At 44.6% G+C, this 15,669-nt stretch overlaps 1 protein-coding gene and 5 non-coding genes across 6 annotated transcripts in view; all 6 read left to right on the forward strand.

Annotated features, from left to right (window-relative positions):
* The window catches only part of CLCN5 (chloride voltage-gated channel 5), a 141,114-nt gene that overhangs the window by 61,961 nt on the left and 63,484 nt on the right, over window positions 1-15,669 (forward strand). The gene's annotated exons all lie outside the window — the stretch shown is intronic.
* On the forward strand, window positions 9,433-9,522 carry MIR532 (microRNA mir-532). Its single transcript, NR_033107.1, has one exon. It is a non-coding gene; the product is annotated as a microRNA mir-532 (primary transcript).
* Window positions 9,820-9,887, forward strand: MIR188 (microRNA mir-188). Its single transcript, NR_033074.1, has one exon. It is a non-coding gene; the product is annotated as a microRNA mir-188 (primary transcript).
* MIR500-1 (microRNA mir-500-1) lies at window positions 14,257-14,340 on the forward strand. Its single transcript, NR_033096.1, has one exon. It is a non-coding gene; the product is annotated as a microRNA mir-500-1 (primary transcript).
* On the forward strand, window positions 14,800-14,865 carry MIR362 (microRNA mir-362). The gene has a single exon (NR_033085.1). It is a non-coding gene; the product is annotated as a microRNA mir-362 (primary transcript).
* Window positions 15,539-15,622, forward strand: MIR501 (microRNA mir-501). Its single transcript, NR_033098.1, has one exon. It is a non-coding gene; the product is annotated as a microRNA mir-501 (primary transcript).

A 15,669-nucleotide genomic window follows, 5' to 3' on the forward strand; every position in this document is an offset into this window, starting at 1 on the left:
ACAATAGAGTGTGTGACTGCTGTGCTGTTGTTTCCTTGAGCTAACTAGGAAGCGCTTGTTACTTGGTGGTTGGTGGGTGATGGGATAAGCAATACAATGGCTTAAACAGATTTAAGAATACAGCAAGACAAGTTAGGAAGTGAGACTGCCCCCCCCCCCCCGAACTTCTGGCATCAGAGAAAGATGTGCTGGGCCCCAATGGATTTGGGTCTCTTCCTCCCTTGGCTTGAGCCCTGGATTCTAGGCATTGAAGGTTTCCTCCCCACACCCACCTTCTCCACACCAGGGTCAGCCTCAGAGCAGCATTTCCCCAGGGACCTGAAGAGGAAGGGTTTCCGGTTGTCCTTGCTTTTTAATTTAAGGGCTTTGTTTAACCTGAATGCTATGGAAAAAAAACCAGTTTTTCACATTTAGAGGAAGTATCTAGCTGGATTTTGTGGTCTTTTGTTACTAAAGTTCTGAAATTGCAGACTTTTAGTATCATATGGTGTGTGTTTTTCGTGTGTGAAATTTTGAAACGGGAAGGGAAGGGAGTAGGGAGGGAAAGTGTCATAACTCTCATGGGCTCTTCTAGATTCAATATGTGATCACTGAGGAGAAAAATAAGAGCAGAGGTTTGCAAATTAAATAATATAGTTTCAACATTAATCATTGTACAACCAAAAAGCATTTCTTGAGTGCCCTTATGCCTCTAGCACTGTGGAAGAGGATAGAGGAGAAAAATGCTCCAAACCTGGCTAATCTTGTGCTTATTATTCAAGAAACAATGGGGGGGGGTCGTGGAGAATGAGAATGTAATTGAGAAGTAAGTATAAAAGGCAGAGTATCATGAAAGAAGTGAGACTTGAGCTGGGCCTTTAAAGGCAGTTAACATTTGGACGTGTAGAAAGGGGAGGTGACAATCTAGTCTGGCCCAGTAACACAAGTCTGGTTGGGGGTGGGTGAGGGCTGACCATCAGGAAATTGGCTTGACTGGGCAAGAGGCCTGCTTCCCAGGGCGGGGGAGTCCTAGATTGAACGTGGCAGCAGTAGGGACCAGTCTTGGTGAGGAATAACAGATAAGGAAAGGTGTAAAGCAGTCAGGGCTGGACTCCCAAGGGGAAGGTGGGGATAGAAAGTAAAGAAACAAATATGAAAAGTTGCAAAGCAGAGAGTTCGGACTTGGTAACAAATTAAAGGTAGAGATTACAGTAGGAGGGAGCAAAAGATAATTAACATTTTAAGCTGGTAAACTCAAAATAGTAATTGTGATTGCAGGCAGTTTTGAGGGGAGGAAACTTGCTTTGGAGAAAGGTAATGATTTTGCCTTTAGATGTGTTTTTTAGGTGTCAAGCTTTTTATTTTGTGATAAATGATTTTAAGTACCCTGTGGCTTGAATGAGAGAGCAGGAATAGATACTTAGAATTTATTTGAGAATAATGATGTCTGAAACCTGTAATCGAATCCAGAGAGAGATGATTAGAAAGCCAAAGATGTATTCTTGCTGGGAGGTGGGGAGGGGGATAAACACACAGTAGGAACCTTGAAGAAGGGAGAAATGGAAGCAAGGATTGAAAAGAAGGAAAAATCTGAGAGGTAGTAGGAGAACCCCACTACTGTACAGTTTAATATAAACTAAGTCGAGGGCATTTCAAGAAGTAGGGAGTCACCTTATGTCAGATACTAAAAGAAGAAATCAAAAAGAGTAGGAAGTTAAAAAAATGCCTTTTAGCTGTGTTAGATTCTAGTGTATATTAAGCCCCTTTACCATGTAAAGTTAGAATCTCACCATAACATAACCTATACTAGTACAGAATTTGATACACCTCTAATTCAGTCTTGTACTCCATTTCAAGAGGGTAAATATTCCTAGAAGAAGCTTATCCAGGACTCCATTCTGCTGCATAAACCCTAAGGACAGCATAAGACAGAGGCTTAATGCATATTCTCTTAAAATTATACAGTAGGTCACAAAAGTTAAACAAGATGGAATGAATTCTCTCACAAAGTTTCAGCAGACTTTTTACCCCCAAAACAAGTGTAAGTTCATATCACCTTGAGTATGAAGCAACTAAGATGCAGCTGTCAGCCACTTGCTTTAAGACTCAGTGCCAGGGTTGGAACTAGAATCCAGTTCCCAGGGTTGTTTAATACATTTTCCTTCTCTAGCCCATAAGAAAATAAAGATTAACCTTCACTCAGTGGATCTTGTCTCTTAGACCTAAATTCAGATCAAGACTTATTCATAAGCTTATAGTTTAGAATTAGAGTGAGGTGTAGGCGGTATTTTTCATGCTGGTAGTCACCACGCCTTGGGTGGGTGGCTCGGCAGAACAGTGACTGAAGGATGGAATGTGTGTCCCAAAACCTGACACACCCTGAAATCTTCCTGAATTAGTAAATCGTTTTATCCATATCTTCTTGCACAATAATGGCGAAGGGGAAGTAATTTGAATAGCTGCTGATAAGACATTTTTGGGCCCTTGAAATGGCAATACTTCAAACAGAATGGGAGCAGCTGTGCTTAGCCTAAAAGCAAACAGATTTATTTCACAGATAGTTATCGAGCCTCTACCCTGTATCTGAGGCCTCCAAGTGATGTCAAAGTCAGTCTCTTCCCTTGAGAGATAAGGCACAATGCAAATAACTCGAATGCCAGGCAGGATGTGTGTAAGTGCTATGTGAGCCACTCAGAGGAGAGACATTCTTCGAGTGGGTTCTTGGAGGAAATGTAGAGTGCAAAGGCTTGACAGCTCTTAAGACAAGCATAAATGAAGAGATAATGAATCTATTCATTCTACCAGTCCTCCAAGTTGTAAGACGTAATAAGTTTATGTACCAAATGAATGGTGTAACTGTATCTATTTTTAGAGGGGACTTGAGCTCATGAGTAAAGTCCTTCCAAGTTGTCGTTTTTTGTTTAAATTTCCCTTGAGCAATAAAATAAAATCCACTCAACTGCCAGTTTTATCATGTGTTATATCTTGGCTTCAGAGCTGCAGGGGTTGGGAAATGAGGGAAAAATTAGTGTTTCATGTTGGGAACACCAGCACAGGATAGGTAGTTGCCTAGAATTAAGAGTGGCAAAAGTATATGAAATGCTTTGGTAACTGTGAAGTGAACAGCATTCTGTTGTTTAGTGCTGTTGCAATACAACATGACCATTTCAGTGAAGGATGCTAAGACCCCAAATACCTAATTCTTAGCCCAAAGCCATTATCTGTGTGTTAATGCTGGAATCCTTGGCATTTTCTGATGTAATCATGGCCTGGCTTAATCATCCACGTTCTGTAGATTGTTTAAAGTGTTCCTCAAGCTCATCTCATTTCTATTGGCTCAGCTACCACCCTCATTCAAGCCTTGTTCCTAACACTGTCACAAGAGTCATCTTCACAAAACACCACATAGAAGGAGTTGCTAATTCCTGCTCTTGAAATCTACTGAATCTCTCCTCCCCACCCTGCCCACCATCACTTCCTTTCTATTCTCACCTCTACTCAGCCTAGTTCAGGCCCTCCTGAATTCTCTCGTCTGTTGGTTGTGACAGCTGAGCTTTTAAGTCCATCTGCCGGTGCCAGTCCCTATTTCCACTTGCTGCTAGACTAAACTTCCTGAAGAAGCAAAAACTTTGCCAACTGCCCATTGCCTGTAGCTGTGCTTCACGGGCATCCCAGTCATTTGCCTACTGTTTTCACAGTCTTCATGTCCATCTGGACTTGCTATCTTCCTTGAAATCAGCTCATTTAAAAAATTAAATAGCTATTTTAGTCTTATCCCAAGCAGTAAACTCCATACAAATGTGAGTTGGGGTTAGTTTTAGCTTATTCCTCTTCACACTCAAGTGGATGCATTAAGAGAAACATTAATGAGCCACCTAAAAATTCCCTCTCCGGAGTAGTTGCTCACCACACTGATAGTCCACCTCATTATTATTCTTGCAGCATTTAAGGACCATAGCATGGCCTTGGCCTTATTCACCCTCATCTTCTGGCAGAACTCTCCACTCCAGTCAAACTGGTTTATTTGTGGACTCTTACGTGGCACCCTTACGTGTTCTTCTCCCTGCCTTCTGAATACACTCCTCCGGCTCCTCCTCCTCTTGACCCGTCGACGTCTTTCCCATCCTCTGATTGTTCTTCCCTCCAACCATCTGGTCTGCAGCCATGTCTCTCCTCTCTAAATTCAGGCATTTTACATCTATTGCCTTGTATCGCTAGTTCAGCGTTTCATTTTAGCTGGCTTAAATCTGTCCTTGTGGCATCACAAGGTCTCGGAGTTGGGATGGAGCTTAGAGAACTTTTCATAGGATTCTTGGTGTCGAGACTTCAAGCTCCTTGAGGACAGCCGTCACATTATACATAGCAAGCTCCAAATGTCCGTCTCCTTTTTAGGGTTTTTTTCCACTCTGGATGCCACTAAATGTACCATTATCTCATGATTTCTCAGGAGCTCATTATCTGGCTTATCCTGCTGATCACCAGCGTTTCCACCAGAGGGGTCAAAGTCACAGCTTTATTATCTTGCCTCCCCCGTGTTGTGTCCCTATTTTACGGTCTGCACTATTCACGCCTTAAACCCCAGTTTCTCCTCACTCACTGCCTGAACACATACACACAGCCATCTGTCTCCAGTCCATTTTGCTACCTTTTCTTTACCTAAAAATTGTGATAATGGGCATTTTCATGGACGATTCTACCTCTGTGTGTGTCTTGTTCTCTCTCTCTCCCTTAGCCCCAGGTTGTTGAGCATGAAGTCTAGGACTAACCACCCTTTAGCAGCTCCTTTCTGGCCCCAGACAAGGGAGAAGGTGAATAGTTGGGGTCACCTTCTCACTTACCCTCCCACCACGCCCTCTGCTCCCGTCAGTGTGTGGGTACCTGCATATGCCTGCACTGAGCATGCTACCAAGTGAAGCTTCTCAGGAGCAGCCACCAAAAAAGGTGCAGATAAACAAGCTTCTCAGCTCAGACCTACAAGCACATCCACTTTCTGACCTGCTTGGCATCTCACGGGCCTTATACGTGTGAATGTTTCTCAGCCCGCCTCCCAACTGAAGGTTTACAGGCATATGAGCCTGTCTGTGTCTCCTTTCCCTTCCTCTCTCACACACACAGTGCCGGAGAGAAGAGCTTTTTCAGACCCCATCACCCTTTTATATGCCTTGACTGGAGGAGAGGGAACTTTCTAAAGGCTACTCCCACCTGTGGAGTTTGCAGGAAAGTAGCCTTCACCTAGCAGGCAGGCTGGAGATCTCTTAATGCCTTTCTTATAGGCATAGTGACCAAGAGTGAGCTTTATTACAGTGGCACGCTACCCACCCCAACACACACACAGATGATGCACACAGGTGTGTAAAAGGAGGAGGCTCACTATTACCCCTGGCCTCCACGTAGCTGTGTCCATGCACGTTCTCTCTGAGAAGCAGGAGATTCCTGACCTGTTTGGTCTGACATGCCTTACATGTAGGGGTGTGAGCTGTCTCAGGTCCCCTCCCACACACAAGCTTTACAGATGTGCAAGCTTTCTGAGCTGTTCCCTGTCTCTTAAACCCAGCATGCCTTCTCATTTCCCTTCCCACAAGCATGCTTTGTAGGTTAGCGGACTTTAAAAAAAAATTGGCTCAGACTCACAGGCATATATGTATTCAGACGTGTATACACACACAGTGAGGGAGAAGAAGTTTTCTGTTAGTGTTTGTCTTGTATGGTGGAGTGTGTGGAGGAATAAAAAATATCTGCCTCTCAATTTAGGGGAAAAAATAAGATCAGAAATGGGAGTATCCTTCAAGGATGGCAGGCAACTTCTAAGCTATAATCTGTGGGCCAGCAACATTGAAGACTAAAGAAAAAGTGTCAAGGTGAATACACATTTGGCTCTTTACACTATAATTAGTGTTGTCAAGCAACTAACATCTAATGAAAAGAATATGAGAATTATCCTACAGCTAATAAGTTTGCTTGCTTAGTCTGTACATTAAAAGCCCTTTGTCTTGGGCTGGCCTGGTGGCATAGTGGTTAAGGTCATGTGCTCCTCTTCGGTGGCCTGGGGTTCATGGGTTCAGAGCCCAGGCGCAGACCAAACTACACACTGCTCATCAAGCCATGCTGTGGCAGCATCCCACATACAAAGTAGGGAAAGATTGGCACAGATGGTAGCTCGGTGACAGTCTTCCTCAAGCAAAAAAAGAGGAAGCTGGGCAACAGATGTTCACTCAGGGCCAATCTTCCTCACCAAAAAAAAAAGCCCTTTGTCTTTTAGTTGCTTCAAGGGTTTGGAACATTTGTAACGTCCAGATGGTAATTATTTATATCAGAAAAGTGTTGTGAATATTTGTGATGCTTTAACATTTTTATAGGATTCATCCGTGAGCATTCTTCTTATACTAGCCTCATCTCTACCTCTGCTCTCTGCTCCTCCCTCTGCCCAATACCCCCCACTGGCTATGCAGGAGTGCAAGCCTCTTGAGCTGTCTCGTCTTTTCCACCTTGAGCATGCAAGGCTTTGTGTGTATGTGTTTTTTTTAATGTGCTTCCCCCTGCCACACACACATGCGCGCGTGCGCACACACACACTCACACACACAGAGTAAAGGAGAAGGAGCCTGCTGACATGTTTTCTGTCTTATGTGCCCTGACTGTTGGAGTGTCTGCTTTCCCATCTCCCCTGCCACTTGCCTCTCTCTCTTATCTTGCTCTCCTCTTTCTTTCTTTCATGTGCAGCTGTCTCATTTCATCCAGCACTGCAGGACTGTGAGCCTTCTAGTGCTGCCCCCCTCCTACCCCATATGTGGCTTACACTGAAGTAAAATTAACCTTGTCATTATAACCTCCCAATGCGCACATTGGTTGTGCTACAGTGTCAACCTCCTCATGACTCCTTTCTCTGTATGTGCCTGTATACACATTTATGACAGGAGCTTGAGCCTTCTTATTAGATATTCTTGATCTTTCTCTCTTCCATTTCCCTCCCCCCCATATCTGTGTACTCAGGATGTGCTAAAGAGCGAGTCTTACCACCTTTGGTTCTCATACATGCATGGGCACACACAGCTTGGGGTTTGGTGGTTAGGCCCACTGTCTCAGCAGTTAGATTACCTGTGGTGGAATCCTGGTACGATCTCTTACTAGCTTTGTGATCCCGGACAAGCAACTTTTCCTCTTTGTGTCTCAATTGCCACAATATATATATTTAAAAAATTAAATTAAAAAATTAAAAAGCACTGCCTCCTTCCTTGACCCAAAAAAGCTCCTCCAATTTCTGCCAATCTCTCTGTTCCACTTTACAGAAAAACTTCTTGAAGGAGTTGACTGTTTATGTTTCTCTCACTCTTTCTTGAACACCCTCCAATTAAAGCTTTCCTTTTCACCACAGCACTAAAATTACCCTTGTCAAGGTCCCATATGCCCTTCACATCACCCATTAATTGGGCAGCTTTGTCATCTTACTTGACAGATCCACCCACAGTTAGGTGCTCATGCCCTCTGTCTTGAGTCTCTTCACCTGGTTTCCAGGCCCCCACACCCCCTGGGTTGTCCTCTTGCTTCACCAGCCTCTCTTTCTCAGTCTCTTTTGGTGGCTCCTCCTCTTCTTGAATTCTAACCTTTAGAGAGATATAGGGCTTAGTTTTTGACCTTTCCGCTTCTCATTAGTCCTCATCTTGTCCTGTTGCTCTAAATACCATCCTATGTGGATGACATCCATATTTACATTTCCAGCCTGGATCTCTCTCCTGAATTCCAGGTGCATGTGTCCAAACTGTATATTTGACATTTGCCCTTGGATGTCTAATAAGCATCTCAACTTTAACACAAAAAAAACTGAAGTCCTGATTTTCTTCTCCCCTCCCTCAATAATCTCCCCCTCAGTAAATGGCATTCCCCAATTGCTCAGGCCAGAGATGTAGAGAATTTTAATATGCTGAAGTCTTTGAATTCATCCCTGACACTTATTTTTTCCCCACACTCCGAACCCAAACCATTATCAAATCTTTTTGGCTCTACTTTCAAAACATATGGTTACTCTAACTATGTCTCACACAGCCATTTTTTAATTCCTCTGTAACTTCCACCCTAATCCAACCCTTCCATGGGCTGACAGGAGAGTGTGCCTTCCGCTTACACCTCTCTCTCTCCCCTGTGTTTTTGGTCAGGCTCTCTTTCCTCTCACTCTTCCCTTTCCCACACCCTCCTTCCCTTTCTCCTCTCCCCTACACGTGGCTTGATCAAAAGGGAGGATTATTGCAGGTCCTCCCCTGCCTTCACCACACATCCATAGTGCAGGAACACAGGTGTGCAGGAAAATGAGCCGCCTTATTGCCCCAGGTACTGGCCTTGCTTGTCCACCTGCTTGCCTGTGGCTTATGTACTCCACATTCTTTCTGCATCTTGCTTGGGGCATGTGCACACACATACACACACACTCCCACACACATACGTATGGGCATTCAGGAGAGTGAACCATCTCACCCGCTCCTTTGCGCGCATCTTTTGCCTGGTGGAGGGAGAGCTTTCTGAAACCTCTGCCAATATGCAGGAGAGGGCGCCTTGGCTTAGCTTGCTCTCATGCCCATTCTCACACATGCAGGCAAATAAGGCTTTTCTTCTATTGTCTTTTTTCTCACATCCTTTGCCTGCAGAAAGCTATACTTTTTGAATCTCCCTCCTATGATTTGGCACCAAAGTGAACCTCTTTGGTTGATCATCTTGTCTCTCCCTCTAACACTCTTGTGCTCTGTCTTCCCACACTGGACCCTATCATTCCTCATTCCTTGTGTGTAGGATGTGGGCTTTTTTAACACTCACCACAAGCAGTGCTTGTGCATACCACAAGTAGGTGTGCAGAAGAATGAGCCTCCCTAGTACATCTAGCACACACATGCAACCCAGGGCCCCTGCACGTCACTCTCACACCTATACCTTTCTCCCTCCGTGCAGCACGAGGGGGACTGAGGCGCTCTCCTATGCCTCACATGGCGTAGTGTCCCTGCACTCTCTCAAAGGCATACAATGGTCAGGAGATTGAGCCTTCTTTGTTGGGTCCTTTCTAAACACCAGCATGTAAGATGCCGAGCTTTCTTCCCACTTGTTTTCTATGCACAGCCTGCTGTTGTTTCATCTGTAAAATAGGAATAGTGATGATTACCTTGTAGATATTTTATGAGGATTTATTGAGTTAATATATGAAAAGCACTTAGAACAGTGCCTTGCAAGTGATAAACACCATTATGGTGTTTGGAGTAAAAATAAAGAAAAAGAAAGAAAAAAGGAAAATGGGAAAAATACAGACAGTAGATAGTGAACATTCCTGATGGTATATGTGTGAATGTACGCACAGACACGGTTTCTCATTATAGCATGTCTAGGTCACAATCACATACATACCTGTCCAAGGTATCTGACACAAACACACACACACACACACACACACACAGTGTACAGGAGAGCAAACCTTCTGATTTGCTTTCTCTCTTACATGCCTTGAGTGTAGGACCGTTGGCATCTTAATTACCCTCCCACACCCAAGGCTTGCAGGAGGGCAAGCCTTTTCCTTCCTCTCCAGTGCACAAGCGTGAGCATAAAGTCATACACACTGAAGTGATTGAGGTCTTGGTGTAGCCCCTTTCTCATAGGCCCTGTGTGTGGGACACATACATATACTACTGCCACCAAATCCTCCTCTGGACAACTGTCCTGCTCCATGTGTGCCCCACCTGGCTTACCCACCAGTACTCCTCCTTTGGCTCCCTTGCTGCCCATGGACAGCCCCCAGGCTGATGCAGTTTGCTTTCTAGAGCACACCCACACGTTGTGCCAAGAGAGTGAGCCTTTCCCTGCTCCCTCTCTCACATCCCTTGCATGGTGGAGGGTGAGCTTTCTGAAAACCCCTCCCACATGCAGGGTTTGCAGGATGGTGAGCCTCAGCTTTCCTTGCTCTCTTGTGCATGTGCACATACATGGACACACACCTTTACAAAAAGATGGACCTACATAGGCAGTGAGAAGGAGAACGACCCTCTGCCCTGTGTCCTTTCTCCTATCTCAGTCATCAGTAGATCTTGCGGGATGAGGAGCCTTCTCTTACCTTTCTCTACAAAGTACAAAGTGCAGGTTCTCACGCTCAGGGACAAGCACAGCCTAGAAGGAGGGTGAGGCTTTTGACTTGTTCCTTCCTTGCCATCATCTAGGTGGGAGGAGAGAGAGCCTTTTCAGGACTCCCACACATGGGATGTGATAGAAAGAGAGCCTTCTAGCTAATTCTCACAAACCTAATGTGTGAAGGAAATTAAGGAGCATTTGCTCCTTAACACATAGGGAAGTGTGCATATACACTGACATACAAGTTGAGGGTACAGGAAGTGGGATTTGCTCACTATCTCATGCCTTCCCAAAATGCATACTTATTTGCACAAGAGGGTGTATGAAGGTCTGTCTTCTTAGACAGTCACAGAGACATGAGTCAGAGTGTGAGCTTTCTCTGTTCTCTTCCCAGACTCAGGATTTGCAGCTGATTCATTCAGTGAATCATTCATTCATTCATCAAATGTTTATTGAGCATCTACTGTGTGTTGGACACTCTCCCATGCACCAGGGATACATCAGTGATCAAAAGACAAGAACCTCTGCTCTAGTGGGGGGTGGGGGACAGGCAGTGAACAAAGTGAGTAAGTAAAATGCATAGTGTGTCAATTGGTGCTAAGTGCCCTGGAGAATCATAAAGCAGGAAAAGGGGATAAGGAATGGGTGGTGGCAGTGGAGATGGTGGTAGAGAAGTTTCAGGATCAAATAGAGCAATCAGGAAAGGCCTACTGTGTTCTAAGAACAACAAAGAGGCCATTGTGGCAGGAGCAGAGGTATAGGAAGCACTAAGATATGATGGAGGAAGGGGAAAACTAATGATTGGTATGTATCTCTAAAAGGTGAGAACTCTTGTTTAAAAAATCTTAACCATAATACCATTATCACACTTAATAATAATTAGTAACTTCTTAATATCATGAAATATCCATTGTTCAAATTTCCAGTTGTCTCAAAAATATCATAAGTTAGGATCCAAATAAGGTCCATATGTTGTAGTTGGTTGATAGGTATCTGAAGTCTCTGAATTATAACTTCCCCCTCCATCTATATTTTTTCTTTGCTTGTAATTTATTTGTTGGAGGAAAGTGGACCATTTGTCCTGCAGTTTTCCACAGGCTGGATTTTCTTATTGCATCCCTGTGGTGTAGTTTATGTGTTCCTTTTCCTTGTTTGTATTTCCTGTAAATTGATAGTTGTATCTAGGAGCCTGATCGGATTTGGGCTTGATTTTGGGGAAGGGGGCAGAAGTACTTCCATCAAGAGGCACATAATGACTGGTTGTCTCTCTTTCTATGATGTTAGTTGCCATTGATGCTCAATTCCTAGAGCCATTATTTCATTAGGTTTGCAAAATGATGATATTCTAATTCCATTATTCTCTCTCCATTTATTAGCCGGAATACTTCCATGAAGAAAAACTTTCCCTCGTCTACTGTTTGATTACCCAGTGGTACGGGTTTTTTAGGAAAGGCAGGATAAATGCTTGATTCTCTCTGTTTATCAGTACTCAAAATAATGAGTTGGCTCACTAGCTTACTCCAAAGAGGATTTTAAAAAGATTATTACGATACACTCATGGATTTAAATATATTTGATCTTTCAGTCCATTGCAGTTTTTATCCTCAGTGAAGCTCAAATGACCAATTTTTAGCCAGGGGGAGCTTCTTCAAATTGGCTCCTGAGTTCTTTTGATGTGGGCCCAGTAGTTATCAATAGCTTCTCTGCTTTCTGGATTGAAAACAATGTCCCAGGCTCCTCTCAAACATCCTACTCCCCAGACCTGGAATATGTCATATTTTCAATAAGCCTTAGTTCCTTTTATTGGACACAGTATTTAGAGACTACATTCTAGGCACTAGGGGTGTTCATTGCCTCTGGGTTGGTAATTGTTTTCAGGCTTCTTCAATGACCAGAGCAAAAAGAATGTTTTGTTGCTTTGTCTTGTTTCTAGATAAAACATATTATGAGTTCATTCTTATAATTCCAACTTAAAATCAGGATTACAGGGGTTTTACACGCCTTTGTTTCAAAAGTATCATTCTGACTATTGTGTAGTGAATAGACTAAGAGGGAGCAAGTGCAGAAACAGGGAGACCAACTAGGAGGCCACTGAAATAATTCAGGTGTGAGGTTGATGGAGACGTGGTGGTAGTGGTGAAGGTGGTGAAAACTGGTCAGATATGGATGTATTTTAAAGTTAGAGCCAATTGGATTTACTGATATATGGGATGTGAGGTATGAGAGAAGGAGTCATCAAAGATTGAAACTTCCCTTTCCTCTTTTTCATGTGTGAGTTGGGCACCTCTGCCAACACCTGGTGTGTGGGTGTCTGAGCCTTGTGCTCTGTTCGCCCTCTCTGATCTGAGTACCCAGATACAGGTGCTGTCCCAGTGCAGTGCATCTGTGCAAGGATTCACGGAGGGTGAGTGTCTTCTGCACGAGAAGAACAGAGTGCCTATCGCCTCTCCTCATTCCTTTCACAGATCTTTTTGAATGTCTCTTGGATTTGGGAATCCAAGAGTGAGCAAAGCATCAGGGGCTTACCAGGGCACCAGGGTCTCTTGAGCTTGTGCCAGAGAATAAAATTCACGTTCCCATTAAGCCTGCCTTCATGTGTTCAAGGGGCTGGGAAAAGTGAGCCAGCGGTAAACAGGACAGTCATAGTCACCTGAGTTTACTGGCTAGAGGGTACATATGGGAAGAGGAACCTCATTTGTACCCACTGTGCAGGTGTGCACACATGCTGGTGAATGAGTTTACTCTTTAGTCCCTACCCACTGAGTACCCTGTCCTATCCCTCAGGACAGACAGGCATCTATCTAGGGGTGTGGACCTGTATGCACAGAGTCCCACTGATGAGGTGAGCAAGGATAGAGCCTTCCTGCCCTGCCCTGCTCTCTCAGGCCTCCGAGGAAGAACCATGAGTTGTCTCAGTGTTCTTCCCTGAGAAGCTGTTGAATGAAGGTCCACTCACTTGTTAGGGCTCTCTCTCACGTTCACAGATACTCAGACATGCACATACACACAAGCAAGGTAGACAGGAGGATGAGCATTCATGGGAGGCCCACACGTGGCTGAGTGCACAGCATATATAGGCAGGTGAGGGTTCAGAGATGGAAGACACAGGAACCTTTGGTTTTGTGTTCTCAGGGGCAAATGCCTCCATTCTCAGTCATTAATTTGTATTTTTCTCTATTTCTCTCTCTCTCACACACACACTCTCATTCACTCAAAAAATTCACTTTATGACTCCTTCCCCTCTGTCTGGGTACTCTCTGATACATACACGCACGTGAAACATTCAGGGCAGTGAGCCAGCTCACCTGCATCCTCTCACATCCCTTGCCTAGGGGAAGGTGAGCTTTCTAAAACTCCCTTCAACATGCAGGGTTTGCAGAACAAGCTTCAGCTTACCCTACTCTTTGTATGGGCGGCATGTGCTGCCCCCACCCCGTGCAGAACTACATGGAGGAATGCATCTCCATTATGAAGGCACAGGCCCTCAACTGCGCTTGTGGTTGTACTCTTGCCTGTTGAACAATGAGCTCTATAAGCCCCATTCTCATATGCTGCGTTTGCAGGAGAGTGCATCTTCTTACTGCAATGGTTCCTCTCTCATACACACAGTAGAGGAGAGGGAAACTGCCCTCTCACATGTGTCTTGCATGCAGAAGTGTGACCACCCCTCTTAATGCACACTCATTCAAATCCATATACACACGTAAATGGAGGGTAAGAAGTACAAATAATGAGAGCTGCGTGCTAGGTGCTGTGCCCCATTTTATTTGTCATCCTATTTCATTTTCTTGGTACCATTAAGAGGTAACCTATGCATTGCCAGCCTCTCCAGGTGATTCTGATGTGTGTTGAAGTTTGAGAACAGCTGCACTCGACTATACTGCCTTCTGGTCAAATATTCAACAGAGCGTTTGGGGGATAATGAGCTTGGTGATAGCTCATATTCGTTCTCTCTCTTTCCTCTCGCTCACTCTCCTCCCAGTCTCTTTGTCTTTGTAGGTTTATACCTTCTTGTCATTGCTTTTGTTGTTGTTATCTGAAAGAACAGACAAAATATGTGTTCAACTAGACGTCTTTAATGTGAAGCTCAAGAACCTTCTCTTTACTTCTGTATCATCACAAGTAATCACCTTCTGTGAAAAACAGCAAGTTCTGTTAAACCCATGCAGGGCCTTCTGCTCTGCTCCCCCTCTCTAATCCTTGCTACCTGGGTGAGAGTGTTGTCTGAATGCAATGCACCTGGGCAAGGATTCCGAGAGCGAGAGCTTCATCTTCATTTAGGACAGAGCACCTTTCTATCCTCCTTCCATCCGTTCCACAAATATTTATTGATCACCTCTTCTATACATGATACTAAGTTGGGCAATGAGCATACAGTACTAAACAAGACACTCCTGGTCCCTGCCCTCGTGTTGCTTACAGACAAGGGAGAAGAATGGAATTCCCCATCAGCCATTACACCTACTTGCCCTGAGTGGGTAGGCCACAGAGTGGACTTCTCATTACCATTGTTGCCCATAAATATACACACAAAAGCATGAATCTTCTCTGATGTACACAGAACTATGCAGGAGAGAACATTCTCTGCCTCTCTGTACGATCATTCATAAATGACACCATATATACATAAGAACAAGACTATTTGTCATAGCTACACACACACACACACACACACACGCACGAACACACAAAGGGCAGGTGCCTGGCCTTCTTGTCTGCTCCCCCTCTCGAATCCTTGGAACCTAGGTGTGAGTGCCATTTCAGTGCAACACACCTATTCAAGGATTCAAAGAGGCTGAGCCCTGTCTGCATGTAGAAGGACCGAGTGCCTGTACATCACCTCTTCCACTTTCCCACCTTTCTTCAAATATTTGAGTTTGCCGTGAGGTGCCAGCCCCTACACTGGGTGTTAGATGGTGAATAAGATAGACAAGATCCCTGTCCCAGAGTCCTCATCCCTGGGCCTTCTAGAGGACACCTTGGGAGATTGGGCTTCATTCCCTGTGGACAGCTTACTCTGTGTCAGATACTGTAATGGGGAAACATAACATTGGGTGATGAGACTCACACAACCATTTGTTGCCCTCAACGAGCTCATAGTTTCGCAGAAGAATGGAAGGGAATAAAGTATCCCCTTACTGTACGTCCTCCAACATGTGCATGCATATGCATGCCCACCTACCCAGACTGTCCCAGCCTTCTTGTTAACCCCCAAACACACAGCCAACACATGCAGTCTCTCATGTGTGATCTGAAAACAGTGCTGCTCACAGTACATGTTGGAGGCTCTGTCTGAGAGAGAATGGCCGTGTGACCTTATGCATGGGGATGAATACATTTTCACACTCTGGGGAGATCAATCTTATTAAATGCACATAGTGATGCTTTGCGGGAAAGGGACCATGAGAGTTAAATATGCACATACACACACATACAGGGTGCGGGTGCCCGAGTTTTCTATTCTGCTCTCCCTCTCTCATCCTTCGTCCCTGGGTGAGAGTGCTTTCCGAATGCAATGCACCTGGGCAAGGATTCCAGAGGGCGAGGCTCCTCTGCGTGGAGAAGGACAGAGGATCTGTATATCACCTCTCAGCT

This window comes from Equus caballus, chromosome X (genome assembly GCF_041296265.1).
Source record: "Equus caballus isolate H_3958 breed thoroughbred chromosome X, TB-T2T, whole genome shotgun sequence".
In the NCBI taxonomy this organism is placed as follows: Eukaryota; Metazoa; Chordata; class Mammalia; order Perissodactyla; family Equidae; genus Equus; species Equus caballus.